The sequence below is a fragment of the Haemaphysalis longicornis genome, unplaced genomic scaffold, assembly GCF_048455015.1.
Source record: "Haemaphysalis longicornis isolate Haplotype H1 unplaced genomic scaffold, Haemaphysalis longicornis Haplotype H1 scaffold_2, whole genome shotgun sequence".
Taxonomy (NCBI): domain Eukaryota; kingdom Metazoa; phylum Arthropoda; class Arachnida; order Ixodida; family Ixodidae; genus Haemaphysalis; species Haemaphysalis longicornis.
Genome location: NW_027526295.1, coordinates 39,343,446 through 39,361,997, shown reverse-complemented (window position 1 = coordinate 39,361,997; position 18,552 = coordinate 39,343,446). Strand labels below are relative to the sequence as shown.

At 47.0% G+C, this 18,552-nt stretch overlaps 1 protein-coding gene across 1 annotated transcript in view; it reads right to left on the bottom strand.

Moving 5' to 3' along the window:
* LOC144168836 (uncharacterized) overlaps positions 1-18,552 on the bottom strand; it is a 59,216-nt gene that overhangs the window by 1,353 nt on the left and 39,311 nt on the right. The gene's annotated exons all lie outside the window — the stretch shown is intronic.

Genomic DNA, 18,552 nt, shown 5'->3' with positions numbered 1-18,552 from the left:
TTTTGCATTATTTTTTATGCTGCGGAGGTGGGGGCTGGAATGTTGCGGTGCTGGGATCAAGAAAAAAGTTACTGCCTGCACCTTACCAAATCTGAAGCTTGGTCAAGTTTGCAAAATCAAAAATAGAAGCGCAATAACCACGACGCACAAGACAGAACAAAAAAGTGCTCACTTACAACTCAATTATTAAACCGGAGGCAACGCTTTTTATTCGCAAGCATTTACCTATAAGCAAAGCAAAGGAAAGAAACACCGAAGGGTGTATACCAAATCATTCAGAAGAAGAGCACGTGGGTGGTTTGTCCTTCAGAAATAAAAAAACCACACAACAGGGCATGGAATAGTAGACCGAATTGTTGAGATAGCCCACAAAGCAACAGAACAAACTACGCCTTTTTACGTCAGTCGGCAGTGTTCAGGTGCCGGAAATGTGCGTCTTTTCCTGAATGTTTTATTTGCGGGGAACTTTACGGGGCCGCCTGAACCTGCTAGCTCGCCGGTAGCCGCGCAACCAAACGGATCAAGGCATCATGATGTGACGAATTCGAACAAAAGCCTCGTACAGAAAACCCCGTCACCTCGTCTGGTTAGAACGTTGGTCGCTCGGGTCTCGAAGCTAAATCCTATCTCATTGCACTGGAGAGGTACACGGTGCGATTTCCACTCTGTTGGGGGTGATCTTTCCACTGTATGCGACCACTGGAAATCCGCAAACAACAAGAAAATTATAATAATCATGAAGCCATCTTGAATAAACCCGTAGTACCCATTTCTATTAAAAACGCCCTCTAGTGTTTTTTTGTTTCACTTCCCAGTAGCTGCGGCGTGGCCTCTGGACTACTGTCGAATTCAACGCTGAACTTATACTGAAATATAATTAAGGGTGCCACAGGTGCTCTAGAGAATCACTGCTCCACACGTGAGAGCTTTTACGTTGAGGTCAGTATTGTTCAGCTGCTTTTGCTAAGTCGGAGTAAACGCTCCCTGATAGAAAATAAGCAATTGTCACGTGCGTACGCGGTGTGCGATTACCCGCACCGGTCATTGCAACAGCGCACAGGGAACAAAATATAAATTCAGCATGCGTACAGGTATCTCGTGAATGCTGCAAAGTTTCATAAGTTTTAAGACAGATGTCGCGGCGAAAAGTTACGAGCCGCTGGGCAGAGCCAATGTGCAAAGGCACACGGACGGGAGGGGGTGCGAATCAGGAAGAGAGCAAAGGAAAAGCGATGCGGCAGGCGCTGCTAGGACATTATCTGCACCCGAAAATGTTTTCTTCCGGGCAGCAGTGAGCGCTTGACTCTGTCTTGCTCGGTGGTGGAGACCCTATCTAGAGTTAGCGTATCATGTCCAGGTCATGCTTATGGTTACATTTTAAGTGTCTGCTACTTGGCGTCGGCCCATGAAGACCGTGCCCGGTAAGTCGTGAACGCTATGGTTCACTGTGTTTTAGCCCTTGTGTTTGTCTCGTCTTTGCCCTCTACTGTGCAACATATGGTTAGGTTGTAGAGCTTCGCGTACAGCATTTTCCAACCCCTTTATTGTGTTTGAAATTTGTGTGCGTGCGACTGCGCGCTAGCCCCACCTCGAACGATTGTGTTACTTTCTTGTCGCTCATCCCCTGTAAATGACTATAGTAGCGTAAATCTTACGGTAAGTGTTCTCTGGCCTGCCTATGTGTTACATGGCTTATATTAACCCTTTTCTCTTTATCCAAATTTTGAGCATGCGTCAATTCTCTCTCACTCCAGTGACATCGGAACACCTGGTCTCACGTGGGCGGACCAACCTTGCAAAGTATCAAATAAGGCGTTGAGCACCTCTTGTTTGTGTATGCGAGGTGGAGGATGTGACACTTTCTTGTTAGAACTGGCCTCTAGCAAAGTATGCACACACTGTTAATGCGCAGCGCCTAAGCACTTGGTCCGGTAGTTTCACCGCGCGTCTTAAGTCGTTAGGGCCGAGCGAACGAAGGGGACACCGAAGACGAAGGAAATAGTACGAGCGCCAAAGCCAAAGGAGTAAAGAATGTCTATAGTTTGAGGGAGAGGGTGCTATGCCAACACCACGCGAGACATTCTCTCCGGCGGCGTCGCGCCACGAGAAACCGAGAGATCAAAGAGGCCACCGAAGATAGAGCGAACAGAAAAGCTGTGGATCAAAGCGTGGCGAAAGGCACGAGTAATTGCCCCGCCTTGGCGACGAGCTACGAGAGAACGGCAGAATACTGTTATGGTGCAGCCTTCCTTGGCGAAGTGGTGAAGCCGCTGCTATAAAGGGAAATCCCCCTGCAAGACATGAGGCCAATCGTGGAGGACGAGAAAGACGACAATCGGTGTGGCGCCCGGCAGGAGCTAAAATGGTACACTGCTGTGTCTCTGATTTTCCCCGTTTGCAAATACCGTAAATAGCTCTAATTCTAACCCCGTCTACACCGTCTTATCTTGGTGGAGGTGCTACAAAGATTCCGTGAGGCGACGAAGCTTTGGAGCGGATGCCAGCTCTCTCAGGACACCACGCCTACCGGTTCTGGGCAGCACTATCAACCGGCCATGCCACCATCTATTGTGTTTACCTACCCCCGCGATACTGGATTTTTCTACGGCACCGGCGACGTCTACGTGGACGACTGGCTCACCACGTATGAGCGTGTAAGTCGCCATAACGACTGGGGTCCATGGATCATGCTGGCAAACATCGTTCTATATCTCAAGGGGATGGCCGTCGCGTGGTATAATACCTGTGAACATGAGCTCACTAGCTGGGATATGTGCAAAGAGAGGCTAAAGCGGGTGTTTGGGACGCCCCTCGGACGTCAGCTCAGTGCCAAGCAAGAACTTTCCACACGTGCTCAGATGTCCAAGAAGCCGTATGTAGCATACATACGAGATGGCCTTTCCCTTTGCGCCAAATTTGCGCCAAGGTCGATTCCACAATGTCTGAGTCCGACAAGAGAGGCCATATATTGAAAGACATTGCCGATGGCGCCTTTATCTTGCTTGTTATCAAGAACTTCTCGACCATGACAGAGTCCTTGCTGAGTGCCGACGCTTCGAGGAGGCGAAATGCCACCGCATTGTACAGAACTTCACTAGGTTCCCCAACACAGAAGCCACGTCGTCCTGCGAGAGCTCACCACTTCTTCGCCCGAAAATGTGGTACGCATTGTGCGCCGGGAACTAGAACCAATGGATCCGCCAACTTTCATTTCCCCACCAGACCACGTAACGCCCACACTATCCCTGATCCAGACCGTAGTACGCCAGGTACTTGATAATCACGGCCTCGGTTTGTTGTGCTCCCTAAGTTGCCCTTGCACCCGCGATCTTCTGCCCACCAGTTATCTCCTTACCCAGTACATGCACCCTCGATACCGCAACCCGGATGAATGGTGCACTCATGACGACAAACCAATTTGCTTCACCTGTCACCGCGTCGGGCATGTTTCTCGCTACCATACAAGCCGATGACCACCATGACCCTGTCCCGGCTTTTATTGCTACCAACACCCAATCACGACCCGATCTTTTGTCCCTCGCCAAACCCAGGACGCCGCGGATTCCCGCTCTCCTGTCGAACAACCTATTGGCCACCACAGTCGCTCACCGTCCCCTCGCCGTCGCCTATCGCCGTCGCCCCAGCCCCGCCGTTTCTCTTCTCCCTCTATCCTCTACGCTCCATTCCGGAAAAATAGACGATGCAGCGCCTAGCGGTGATGCCGTATTGACGACCCCGCACGAAAATCCTCTTTTGACCTTTGCGCCCCGTCCTAACCTTATAGAGATAACTGTCGATGGTGTATGTATTCAGGCGGTAGTGGACACTGGTGCGCAAATTTATGTAATAAGTTCTGACCTTTGCCGACGGCTCAAAAACGTTCGCACTGCTTCTTCGTCCTGTATAGTGCGAGTGGCCGATGAGGGCACGCCAGCCATTCCTGGCACGTGCACCGCTCGTATCACCATCGCAAATCACCAAATCCCTGTATTGTTTCATGTCCTACCGCACTGCCCTCCCGATATCATCCTTGTACTCGACTTCCTTACAGAAACTTCTGTGCTCATCGATTGCTCCACGGGTGAAGTTCGACTTGCCCTGCCGATTTCTCATATCACTCATGAAATAGAATGTCGACTTCAGTCAGAGAAGTTTACCCGTTTGCCACCAAAACTGTCACATACGTTAATCGTTTTTCTACTCCTGCCATGCCCGATGGTTGGTATGTCCTTGCCCCGATCACTGACGTTCTGCTGTTATGTCAGGTGAGTCTTCCTCATTCCCTCGTTACAGTCACCAAATATCACGCCAACCTTGCGCTTTTGAATTTTGGTTCTTCCCCACAAGTCGTCTACGAATGAATGGCCTTGGCGAACTTGCGTTCTCTTGACCACAGCCACATTCTGACCTTAACGACTGATGGGTATTCCGATTTCCGGGATGATATTCCGAACCGCGAGGACTGATTTGATGAATTCGTTAACATGATTGGTCCTGATCTAACACCACATCAAATTGACAACCTTTAGACCATTTTGAGCTCCTTTCCAAATATTTTTGACTTCGACGACCACCCTTTAGGCCAAACCAACTTGGTGAAACAACGATTCAACACTGGTGACGCCAGCCCCCTCCATCGGCGGCCATGTTGTGTTTCCGCCCCTGAACGCCAGGTCATTCAAAAGGAGGTCGATGAGATGCTTCAAAAAGACATCATTGAGCCTTCATCCAGCCCTTTGTCTTCGCCGGTTGTCCTGGTCAAGAAGAAAGACAACACCTGGAGATTCTGTGTCGACAATCGTCACCTCAACAACACTACTAAAAAGACGTTCACCCATTACCCCGAATAGACGATGCCCTGGACTGTCTCCACGGCGCCAAGTATTTCTCCTCCACCGACCTTCGCTCAGGCTACTGGCAAATCGCCGTCGACACTTGGACAAAGAATAAACTGCTTTCATTAAACTGGACGGACGTTATCAGTTTAAGGTCATACCGTTCGGCCTTTTCAATGCACCAGCGACATTCGAGCGCATGATGGACTCACTCCTTCACAGCTTCAAGTTGTCCACATGCCTCTGTCACCTTGACAATGCGATCGTTTTCTCCCCTACTTTCCAGACTCATTTTTCTCGTCTATGGGTCATCCTTGCCGTTTCCCGCAAAGCCCACCTCCAGCTTAACTCCTCGAAGTGCCACTTCGGCCTCAAAGAAATATAACTACTGCGGGAAGCTGAAGATGAAAGTCTGATAATGGATTTCACGGAGGAGATGCTTGCCGTACGGTTATAATTGAATTGAACGAACCTAGCAGAGGTATTTTATGCAATTTCAAGAGCATTAATTATATCATCGTGGCAGGGGTCCGGCACTGGAGCAGCATGCTGTATTTTTGACCTGATTAGTGTTTTATAAAGCAAAAGTTTCAATGAGGTTGGGAAGTTCGAGAAGTTTGCGCAGATAACCCTGCATGTGGTTAGCTTTGCTAATTATATGTTCCTGGTGTAGCATCCAATTTAGGTTAGCTGAAATGTGGAAACATAGGCACTTAAAATAATGTAGAAACGCTACGAAACTTTGTTCAAGTAGTATAGAAGGGCGCTGTTAATACTCTTCGATATGCGCATCACTTTACATTTAAAAACGTTTAGTTCTATAACCCATTCATGAAAACAGTTTGTTACCTTGTCAAGATTCGACTGAAGTAGGTTTCCGTCACTTTCAGTGTAATTACGCGAAAAATAACACAGTCATCTGCAAATAATTGGTTGTTTGAAGATGCGAGAGACGAAGGGTTGTTAATACAGAAAAAAACAGGAAAGAACCAAGAACCGATCTCTGGAGAACTCCAGAACAAAGAGGGCACAGAGAAAAATTAAAATTGTTCACAGTGACGAATTGTGATTGTTTGAGAAGGAAATAGTTGATCGACTTAAGCACGGTAGGGTAACGTTTTAGTCGACTTAGCCTAAAAGTAACAGCAGGCAACATATCTTGTGAAACGCTATGAACCAATTGAAAAAAGCCGCGTACAGGGAAATTCGAGTCAAATCCTGCCGTATCCGGCATGTAGTAAGTGAAACGATCCTGGCCAATCCCTCCAGTGGGTATGCGCCACAAACTGCGCAGGAGGCCACCTGGTTCTTGCTGCGGCAGGAAACTAAACATCCCCCTCGCGAGGGGCACCATCAAATGCAGAGAATTTCCGGGGGTTACATTAATGTTGTTGCACTTGTTGCTGTTGGTTGTTGTATTGTAATTAAATGAGGAGACGTAATTACGTGCTCACGTGACATTATTTATTAGCAGGTGGGTATGATTATTGTAGCGCAGTGGGAAGAGCACAATGTACCTCGCGTTCCGCCCACAGGTAGTGAATGCGTCGTATCAGCAGCTTCTTGGCGTAGTTTGAATGAGTCAAGGATATAAGACGCGTTCGTAGCCCTTCATTCTATGTCGGCTTTGTGGCTCAGTGGGTGAGCACCATGTAACTTGCAGCCAGGTCCGTCGAATATACGGCACTCGCCGTCCAGCAGCTCGAGGCTGCTCTCGCCAGGCAGAAGCGGAGCGAGTCGCACACGGGGGGGAAAGGGACGAACTCCCGAGTACCTTTCGCGCACCGCTCACGCCGACGCCGGCGGGGCCTAGTCCCGAAGATGTCGTGAACGTGGGTGGAATGTGGAGGCTCTGCGCATCCCGACCTCCCACTCCCTGCTGGCCATAAATAAAGTCTTTCTCTCTCTCTCTCTCTCTGTAACTTGCATTCCGCTCGCAGGGTCGTGGGATCGAAACCAGGCGCCGGTAAGTATTATTTTTTTATATAGTGTAGGGGGAGTGGTGCGGACGACGATGGACAACTAGAAAGGGTGACATCGTGAGGTAAACAAATGCTCTGCATTTAAAATGGAATAACATTGAGAATGTCGGTGTAAAATACCATCGTACTGGAGAGTAGACGGTATAGAATGACACTCACACAAAAACGATTTTTGAAACCAATGTTGTGCTGAAGGAAAAAATAGCTTAGAATTAAAGACAATTTTTAAGGTTGGTGAAAATTACGTGTTCAAACAATTTGCAACAAGTACTTGTTAACGAAATGGAGCGGTAATTCAATGGGAAAGAACGTTTTTGCTTTTTTTCAGTGAACCAATTTCTATTTTTTTCACTTGAGCATGAAAACTAGATGTATTGAACGATTGCTAAAACATCTTGGTCAGTATATCAGAATAAATGAAATTGTTTTTTTAGAAATTTTGCATCAATACAGTCTTGTCCATTAGATGAATGGTGTTGGAATCTGTCAATCAACGAAGTGACGCCGAGTGCTTATACAAGCGCAGGTAGGATTGCGATGTGAAGAAAGCAATCTGCAGTATGGTACACAATATGAGGGCATATACCGAAGGATTTAACAAGTGAGGGACTCAACACAACTCCGGATTGAGGGATTGAAATGGTACTGCCTGATGAATCTTCTAAGACTATTTTCTCTTCAGGGGCGGGGTAGCTAATGTAGAGATTTTTAAAACGTCAGTGTCCAGTGTGGATGGGAGGGTTTTCAACAGAAATTAGTAGCTTTACAGCTGACACACAAACGTTGGAAGCGGTCCTATAGGCAGCCCAACTAGAATTACTAGGAGTCCGTCATGCTGAAGAAAAAAGGCTTTTCTTATTACACACATATCTCAAATGAGAATTATGCAAGGGTGCCAATGGCTTTAACAAAACAGCGCTAAGAACAGAACCAAGGTAAGGCGAAGACTGCACAAGCGCTGTGTAGTCTTCGTCTTCCTTTAGTCCCGTGCTTAGCGCTGTTTTGTTGAAGTTATGTACCAACTTGCCCAAATACAAACCCTGGTTTCAATGAATGAGCAGTGATGCTGTGTTGCGGAATATATATTATCTGTTAGTTCATTCACTTTAAAGGAAAGACATTCAAGTTTTTTAACGCAGCGTCCGTCAAAACCTGCCAAGTAAGCGTCAAAGAAGGATGATAGCGTTAGGTTAATTGCTTCAACATTCGGTTTCTTGTAGTCGTGTCTGGTTTCACCTGTTTTGTATCTCTACGCAACGAAATCGCATTTGAAAAGCTGAGTATTGAGTTATCGCTGATTCCTGGCACGGACGTATTCGGCAAAGGAAAATGGGGATGTTTTGTCAGAATCAACTCAAGAGCGCCGGCAGAACTAGGTGATATTCTGGTTGCAATAATTTGTAATTGAGAGAAGAAAAAAGGTAGAGCGAAAGTTCCAAAATTCCTCAGCTGGTCCAGGAAAGGTTAACACCGAAACAGGTTTTGGAGTGCAAAGTATTTTGTGAAAATGGAAATCACCCAGCAAAAAAAATGGATTAAAAATAATGCTATGCAACAGTGTTAACAGCGTCGTGAAGTTCATTTACAAATGAGGGGGTTGAAGAATGAAGCGTTATTTGCTAGGAAGCGGTCCAACATTGTAAGCAAAGCTAAAAAAGACCCTGCGCAGCATTGCACAGTAAATACGAATGAGAAGTAACTCTAAATAAGTTGAGCGCTACGTGAAAAACGCCGTGTCTATACCTGGCTAGGAATAAGGATGATGATCCATGGTGACCCAGGTAACACGGCTTAAATTCGAATACCTTCACAACTCCTTGGGGCATAGAACAGTTAATCCACTTGCTCCGACCGCCCGAGCAATGGCTAACTATATATTGTCGCAGTATAGAGGAGAGCTCGGTTTATTGGAGATCGTTATTGTTGTTTGCAGGATACAGACCAGAGGCAACTGCCACAGAACCACTTCTTCTTTACGCAAAAGACCATGCCACTAGCTTAAAGAGTGGGCTTTATAACTGCCGGCGCATACCTCTGAGTGGTAATTGACCTTTGTAGTGTAGCACTACCTCTTCCCCCTCTACGAAAAGCATCTCCCCGATGATATGAAGAAAAAAGAAGTAATTCTGAAAAACAAAATACACCCTCTTCCCGAAGGGGAACCATGAGTAGTATGCGAAGCAGCCATAGGGTCGACTGAAGTTCCCATTAGTTTTCAGTTCGTCGTTTCCGTTGACGTTCAGCTTCGCGTGCCTTCGTTGTATCGGCAGCTTCTTGGCGTACTTTGAATGAGTGAAGGACATAAGGGGCGTTCGTAGCACAAGCTCCCGTCTTGGTATGAAGCGCAGTGGGAACAGCGCCACGTACCTGCCTTTGCGGCCAGGGAGTCGTGGGATCGCAACCGGGTGCCACCTAACTATTTCTTTTTATAGTGGACTGCGCTGACGTCAGCCCAAACGCTGACGGGGCTCAAGAGACGCGCACGCGCAGCAAAGTGCGGACAACGGTCGACAAGGAAGGGAGGGACACAGCCCCGAGCATGAGATGCTCCGCATCTAAAACAAAACAAATCATATTTGTATACAATTCCCAGGCCGAACAGGGAGTGTACTTGGAGCGTTCACTGGTGGGCTAAATTGGCTTGCACTCGGGGAGCTTGCGAGGAACGTCTGTGGCCAAAGTAAGTTACATGACTAACGCAATTGAAGTCACCACCATCAATAAATGCGAATAGTAGGGCTTCATTCTAGCAACATAAACGACTTCGGTAGCAGCCCTTCGGCGAGATTGCACTGTTTCTTCTTGAAGAACCTGGTAGGTAACTACTCAGTCAACGCACGACTTTGTAAGGACCAAAGTAACGCCGTAAATGTTTTTCTGAGCACCCGTAGAGACGTACAGGTTTTCAAACCCATACTTGGTCACCGGACTGGTATAACATTTCTCTGTAACGTTTGTTATACCAGTACGGGTCGACAGACTGTTGGTGGCGCATTCGCCATCGTGCAAAAAGCCGAGCTGTTTCGGCACAGCGAACGAATTCTTTAGTGCCTGGATGGAGCGCATTCGTTTTATTGGGTAAAAGCATGCCATTATACATAGTCGTTTCTTCTACACCGTGAACTAGACGGCAATGGAAGAAGCCTGATGTTTCTTGGACCGCCGGGTTGTATGCAAATAAACGTAAACTAATACGTCGTCTTGTTGTGTTTGACGTTTACAAACATGGAAATTATGTCCGCGATGGTCGTGTGGAACGCCCCAATCAGCCCATTTGTTTGCGGATGGCAAGCAGTTGTTCTACGGTGGTCGGTGCAGGCAAAATTCATCAATTCTTCGGTAAAGGCCGAGGTAAATGCTGCGCCCTGTCAGTGGTTACGACGGCCGGGGCACCATGTCGAAGAACAATACTATGGATGCAAAATTTCGCAATCTCAACTGATGTTCAACTGGGTTGTGCGTTTGCTTCACCGTATCGTGTATGATAGTCGTGTGCTACCACAATCCACTTGCTGCCAGTAAATGAAAGAAGATATGGGCCCAGCAAATCCATGCCAACCTATTCTAACGGCAGGCGTGGTAGATCAATCGGTTGCAAGAAGCCGGCTGGCCTAGTAGGTGGTTTTTTCGACCCTGACAGTCAAGGCACGTGGTGACGCAATGCTTCACTATCGCTGCTAACTTAGCCCAGTAGTACATTCGTACGAGGGTGTGAGGTGACAAGCATATACGACGTCATCGAGCAGGCATTTTGGCACCACAACAAGGTGGGATCTTGTGTATGGTGGAAGCTCCTCTTGTAGAGCACACCGTTCTTGCATCGGGAACGACAAAATAGAGCGTCTAAAATGTTGCGGGAAATGCGAGCTACGCCCATCTTGGTACTCGATGAGTGGCTCGAGCTCGGGGTCATCTCTGTTTATTTGGACTGAATCTGTCAACTCCAAGGCTCCAGGAACGTTGTATCGTCTTCCGACTCAACAGGATCACGCTCAAGCGGAGCTTGGGACAGACACTCGGCGTCGTTGTGCCGCTTCCCAGATTTTAAGACGATGGTCACTTCAAACTCTTCGAGCTTGGCGCTCGAAGAGTCTGATGTGAAGAACAGTTTGAACAAGTCGCCCCGAACGATATGTGAGGCTTGCGGGCCAGCACACGCAGTGGTCATCGCTTCCGACGCGGAATGGTCGGCCGTATAAGTAGGGTCTGAACTTAGCGACCGCCCATATTACCGCCAAGCACTGTTTCTCCGTCGTTCAGTAGTTCGCTTCCGCTCGGGAAAGAGTACGGCTTCCGTACGTCATCATTCGCTCGACTCCACCCTGCTAGTGCACCAAAACGGAGGCGAGACCCACGTTGCTCGCATTGGTGCACACTTTCGGCTCGGCATTTTCGTCGGAGTACCCGAGTACAGGGGTGCATTCTAGGCACATCTTGAGTTCCTCAAAAGCCAGGTGCTTCGCTAGTACCGCAGCGAAAGGCGCGCCATCCTAACGGAAACGTGTGAAGGGATCCGCAAGTTTGAAAAATTGGCACAAAACTTCGATAATAGACGCCCAGGCCAAAAAATTGACGTGCAGCCCGTTTGTCCGAAGGCGTCAGGAAGGAGCTCACCGCAGCCGTTTTCTCAGGGTCGGTGCTGAAGCCCTCATGGTTCCCTACGTTTTCGAGAAACAGTTTTTCGAAAGCGAAGTGGCATTTCTCTGACTTGAGAGACACGGCAGCTGCACGTATCCCGTCCAACACTGGCGGAGGCGTTCCGGATATTTTATGTTTCAGCGAGAAATATGGCGTCATCTAGACATACAAGACAAGAGCGTCATTTCAGTTGCTAGAGAACACTGTCCATTTATTCTTTGTAGCGTAATGGTGGCAGAGCAAAGGCCAAAGGCGAGCCCTTTAAACTCGTGAAATCCATCTGGTGTAATAAAGGCCGTCTTCTCACGGTACCCTGCCTCTGCTTCGATCTGCGAATACCCGCCACCCAAGCCGATGGACGAGAAGTCCCTGGCATGCCGTAGTCCATCTAGTGAGTCGTCGATGCGGTGTAACGGATACCCACCCTTTTCAGTGATCTTGTTTAACTTGCGGTAATCAGTGCGAAATCGCAGAGTACCATGTTTTCTTTGCAACAAGGACAACAGGTGATGCCCACGGACTCCTTAATGGCTGTGTCACATCACCGCGTGACATGCTTTGACTTGGCGTTAAATAACCTATCGCTCTTTTGAGGAAACCTTCTGCCATTGTTGGCGAAGCGGCATCTCTCCTTCATCGGTAATGATTCGGTGTTTGACTAAAGCAGTCCGTTTGACTTGTGATGAGCAGGCTAAGCAGTCATGAAAGCAGCTAATCAGAACCTAAAGCAGGTGCTTTTGCTCTGAGTTTAAATTGGGGCTGATTTCCGACTGAATCGACGGCTAGGAAGTGGCTGTAGTAGCAGAAACTTATGAGATTTCTAATTGATTACACCTCAGGGGTATGCGCCGGCAAAAATGAATCCGGGTAGATAACCAAGTGGCAAAATGTATACAATTTTTCTGTGGAAAACACGGAAATAGTGTCTTTGCAGCCTTGTCAAGGTCACAAAGTATCCGGATTTTAAAAAGCTTAGGTTTGCGTCACTTTTACTCATCCCTTCCACCATTTCAGCGTTGTTTGCGGAACGCACAATAAACAGTTTTCTGGTGAGAACGGTATTTGAAATGTGAGAAAAAGTAATACAAATTCAGCGGCCTTTTTCGCCATCTGGCTAGCCATTTGGTAGCTACACACTTGAGCATGGCAGTGGTTTACCTGTAGATTTCATCAGTTATCCAGCGCCTCCGGTTATTTCGTCAGAACCGCGCGTATAAAAAGCAAAGCTGACTAACGCTGGCTCTATATCACCGCAGGCGTGCGCGGCAACGCCGTGGGCGGGAAATGTCTCTCGCTGTCTCGCTATGTTTTGTTTTGCTCTCCCTTACCGACCCATGGATGTATGGAGGGCAGCGTGATTCGGTAGCAATGATTATTCCCGATAGTAATGGGGCTACACACGAAAGATTGAACTATGTTAGTAAGGCATTTAGGGACATAAACAGCACTCTCACAGAAGAGAAGTATCTGGCCACCATGATGTAGTAGTTTGCGGCTACCTCCCATGACCAACTGAAATTTCAGCCCTCAGTCCGCAGGGGATCAACAGCACCGGTCCGCGGCGGCGGTGAGAACAGCGATATAGGAGAGAGTGCTACGAATCGTTGAGTCCAGACAGGTGCCTTGGGAAATTTACCCTGACAAAGTTCAACGCAAGCACTTGTCTAGTGAGGGAAACTTCGCGTATATTAGACGAGCTCTCGGATATCACGCGGGGTATAATAGGGTTAAGCGGAGTTATAATGACAGGAGAAGTATTTATGGGGCCCACAAGCAGAAACATTATATGGTACAATGGATGTCAAGGGAAGGAAGAACACGAGATGCGATTTTTATTCAACAGCAATAGCAGTCGAGGAGATACACTCGTGAAATTTGCGGATAGAATTAACCCAAGCTTGATGAACACGTCCTTCTACAAACGAAAGAATGGAAATAGGAAAACTGCCGAAGGTACAAAAAACAACCAAGTTGACTGCATTTTGAAAGACAACGCAGACATCGTACAACACAGAGGTGCTAAGTAAGGTTTCGAACAGCGACCACAGGATGGTTGAATGCAAGCTAAAACTTAATCTCAAAAGAGAATGAAGAAAACTCGAGACAACTCGCGTAAGGAGTGTGTCAGAGCCAGGTTGCATGAGTTTAAAAATTACTTCTGAAAACAAATTCGCGCTTCTAAATGAGGTGACTGTAGAAACGCTGCATAATAACCTTAGGTCGGTACTCACTTAATCAGCCGCTTGTGTTGGAGACAACATGAAGCGACCAAACTTGACATCGGATTAGGAAAATGAAGGCACAAATTGCCAAAAGTAAGAACATAAACGTTTCAAGCACGGGGGACCGGATAGAATCAGACGAGCTGTAGAAATTCATTAACAGAAGTAACATAAACGACATTCGTGCATGCAACATGCTGGTGATCAAGGAAACGGTACAAATCGGGGGAATCTAAAAGCAACTAAGAGAAAGCTAGCCATCGGCAAAGACATGTTGCCTGCACTCAGAGACGAGCAGGGTAGCATTATGCACAACTTGCACGAGATAATTAGGCTGTCAGAACAATTCGACAGCAGACTGTACGCCTGGGATGTAAAACCATGGGAAACTACTGAGAGTACAAGGCCAGCTTTCTATGTTCTACTAGTGACTAAAGAGGTTGTTGGAAAGGTACTCATGGCATAAAAATAGGGAAACTGCAGGTACGCCGGCATAAATATGGATTCTGTAAAATCGGGATTAGATATTCTGCTGGAAAATCTTGCTGTATTATTTTCATAATGCTCGAAGAGTCAAGTATTGCCGATAGCCTGGAGAAACGACAGCATTACTTTGATTCATAAGAAGGGGGATCCGAAGGACTTCAAGAATTACTGGCCCATCAGCCTACTATCAGTTGTTTCAAAGCCAATTACCAAAGTTATAGTTACCCCCATTGGTGACAGCCTGGTTTCCCATCAACCCAACTCAGACTTTAGCTGGGTTATGAAAGGGTGCTCATCCACAGATCACATCCATGTCGCCAATCAAGTGATAGAAAGATCCGCAGATTACGCTTAAACCCCTTTACATGCAATTTATAGATTATGAGAAAGCGGTTGATTTCGTATTCACCGCAGCTATGCCAGAAGCACTAAAAGGCCACAACATACAGGAATCATATATAGGGCTTTTCAATGTATAGTTAAGGAATTCACCGGCAAGATAACCCTTCACAAACACAGAGATAAATTCCCGAACCGAAAGAGAGTAAGACAGGGGGATACCATTGCGCAGAAACTATTCACAGCATGTCTCGAGGGGCCATTTACTAAGGTTGACTGGGAAAATATGGGTATTAAGGATAAATGAGGAGTAATTGAGCCATTTTAGGTTGGCGGACGGCATAGTCTTGCTGAGTGAGACTGCAGAAGACATGTACACAATGCTTTAGGAACTAAAATTGCAAAACACGGCCTTGAGGCTAAAATTTAACATGAATAAGTGTACAATAATGAGAAATAAGCCTGGTAAAAACGTCCTTCAACTTGGGAAACGAAAAGATAGAATGAGTAAAAGACTGAAACTACCTGGGACAGATAGTTGTAGCCGACCGAAACCACGAGAGAGAGGTCGTGCAATGGACAGGTATGGGTTGGGAAGCACTCGCCAAACGCTCTCAAAAATCCCAAGCATTTCCCTGAGGGTGAACATGGTTAAGTGCGAATGCACGGGGTGATCCATCGCACGACCCGCTCTCGACGGGAGACTGAGAGAGAAGGCGGGCGCGCGAGAGAGAGAGGGTGCGCGCGCAGCTGCAGCCAGCGAGGAGAGCGGAAGAGCGAGCGAAGGGGCAGGGGGACGCGCGCAGCGGCGTTAAAGATATAAGACGCGTTACTGACACCGATATCAGCGTCGCGTCCGTGGCTTATTCGGTAGAGCGTCGGGCTGCGGCCCGCAAAGTCCTCGGATCGAAACCTGGCGCCGGGTGCTGTTTCATTTTTAAATATAGAGGAGCACTGCGGACGCCGCCGCCGCCGCCGACGCCGGCGGTCGATGGTTTGGGGTCGCTTATAAAGTGCACTACTTTTTATTATTAAGTGCATTCGCACTTAATAATAAAAAGTAATCTACATTTCCCACCCTAAATAAAAATCGACAATCAGTGCACGCTGCCTGTGATGACATACGAAGCTGAAACTTGACACCTTACTATACAACTAGAAAGCAAACAGGTCAGTTCTACGGGCCAGGGAAGGAAGGGTATTAGAACAGAAAACGAGCCACCTGGAGAAACTAGAGCTGAAGATATCATGGTTTGAATAAAGTAAAAGAAATGATCCTGGGCTGGTCATGTAGTCAGACGAACCGACAACCGGTGGACGATTAGGGGGAAGCAGTGGATAAAAAGAGATCGGTCTAGAGAACTGGGACGCCAATAAAAGGTTGGAGGAATGAAATACTGAACTTCAGGGGTAAACTGTGGACTCGAGCCGCGAAGGAGAGGAGCGGTTGGAGGTCAATAAGAGTAGCCTTCACCCTGCAGTGGAGTCAAGTAGGCTGGTGATGATAATACATTTCGTTTATGTTGTTCTGGATTACCTTTCAGTTGGGTAACTGCATTTATTACTTGAGGTTTGCATGCGCGGCCGGGCGGAATTTTTTTACCTGACGTTTCAGACTGAATGCCTTAGAGACGTCCTGGGATTCCTGAATTTTTATTTTGAAATTGAAACCTGTCGTCTCGCACTTCTCGCATCTGTAGTTCAGCTGCAACGCACTGCAGCAAAGCTAAATTTCTCCGACGTGGACGATGATCGTGCCTGAAGTGAAGAAAAATAACACGCTTCCCGTGGTTTGAAGCGAACGTGGGTCCCGCTTGTAAAGAATACGCCGTCCCCCCCCCCCCCCCCATTGCGCTATTCCGACGCGGTCGAGGCAGTTTTTATTTTGAGAGCGGTTGGTCGACGTGCAAAAGTATGCCAAAAATGCACCCATCTACATCAGTCCAACGTACATTACACCTAAGGTAGGAACCGTGTTATAACCCACACTGATCAACATAAAATTAGGGCTCCACGCGATCCTGGGTTGGTTACTTCGTCGCTGAAAATACCGCAGTTAAATGCCCTTAATGGGTACATACAATTGCCTCATTGGCAGTTAACTGAATAAAACAGTAATTCTCAAGTTATATCAATATTTCAAGTGAAATATTTAGGTCTCATTATATAAAAATTTGCTGTCCGCTTCTCCACAGTACCGCAAACATTATGCACCAAGTTTTCTTCGAGTAATGCCTTTGCCCTTTTTTTGTAAATCTTGGGGCATGATAGCTCGGACACCCGGTATATCAAGGACTTTAAAAATGCTGAACCGCATGCGCAAGGGGTATTTGAATGATGGCAACGGACTTATGGATATTCATGGTCAGATATTACATCACGAACTTTTATGTCAAAAACTTAGCTTGAAAAATGGCCACTCAGAAGTACCAGGTCAAGAATATTGCCCGTTGTTTCTTCTATGAGCGATGCCTGTGTACTTCGACTAACCGAGAATCGTGTTCGTTTGACATTCAGTCAGTGGAAAAGATAGTCGATGTAAACAGGGTGCGTAACCGTGAGGGAATGGCGCTGGAGTTCCACATTCCTAAGGCTGCACCTCTACGTCGGCGTCGGCGGTGTATTAAAACACAGAAATCGGCGCGTGCCACTAGTGCACACCGCGTGCGAATTGCCTTCATAACGACCATTTCGCACCTACTCAAACACCACAAGGAAGCTCGGCCTGATTCCTTAGAGCTCATTGCAGAAAGACATTCAACGGCACTCACACAGTCTGGTCAATACTGCTTTGCCGGGTTCGGTGATAATTCTATTATCAATGGAACTTCATTATTATTCTAGCCGGGCCAAAATTTTCCAAATTGTAGATGGGCACGACTGCTTTACGTTATTAAATATTCCGATCCATGGAGGCGAAAAATCCCCACTGAGTACCTTGACATGCCTGGTGATTACTGCAATACCTTATTCGAAGAGGTTATTTTGTTTGTCCCAATCGCTGTGCCCGTAATAACCGTCTTCCGCGGCTTCTACGCGAGGGTCTTACTCGAAATCTGAGCACTGGGGGACCGTTCTCAATGGTCCTCTTTTATGTTGCTCACTTTCTTATCTGTGCTCGTGAGGGTGGAACAAACCCCAGGCCAGAGAAATTGGAACGTGTTGACACTTGTTAAAGGTACACTAAAGGGTGGAAACCAGTTAGCCTGTATCGAAGTATTACGGTGCGGAGAATCTAAATATACTCTTCTCGCAACTATTAGTTGCTCAATAGGGCAGAAAACGCAATAAACATGAAAACAGATGTCGATGCCCCGCCCTATGCTTTAGTGAGAGAGAAAGAGAAACAGAGAAAGCTTTGTTGAAAACTGAAAAGGTTGCCCCCCACAAAAGGGAGAATAAGAGGGAGAAGCAAATGAAATCAATTCCAACATCAAAAAAGTTTACAGCAGTAGAAGAAAAACCTCGGGATATGAAGGTCAAATATCCTCAAATAAACCAGACTGAATCAATAAAGTTAAAAGAGAATTTCTCCCTTTAGTTGCGTCAGTGTGATTTTGCGACGGACCAAGAAAGGGGTGCCGTTTTTAAGCGTTTTGGCGTAGCGTTTGCAGGCACCACATTTTGTGACGTCACAAAAGTTTTGAACGCCGAGAGCTCATTGGAGAAGCATCTATAAATGTTTTTTCTTAAACAAATAGTACATATGTGGTTTAGTACGTGAAATAAATTAAAATCAAAAGATTACGCAAGCTTATATAATCTTCAGGTTCGGCCATTATGGTTTCCGCATCGTTTTCAACAAGATTGGTGTGCTATTAGTGAAGCCAGTAACCAACCACGGTGAACCCACGAACTACTGTATGCAATAAGCCCGGCAGGAAGCACAAAAGAAACCAGATTCCCTGCAGGTGGTTAAGCGACCCCCCCTGAGCTTCTAATCCGTCCTCCGCGTGTGGATGCTACTATCGGTGCCCCGTGACCAAGCCCGTATCGAACTTTGCTGCCCTTGAAAGGTTAGGGTACGTACTGCAGGGGGCTATCCGACCG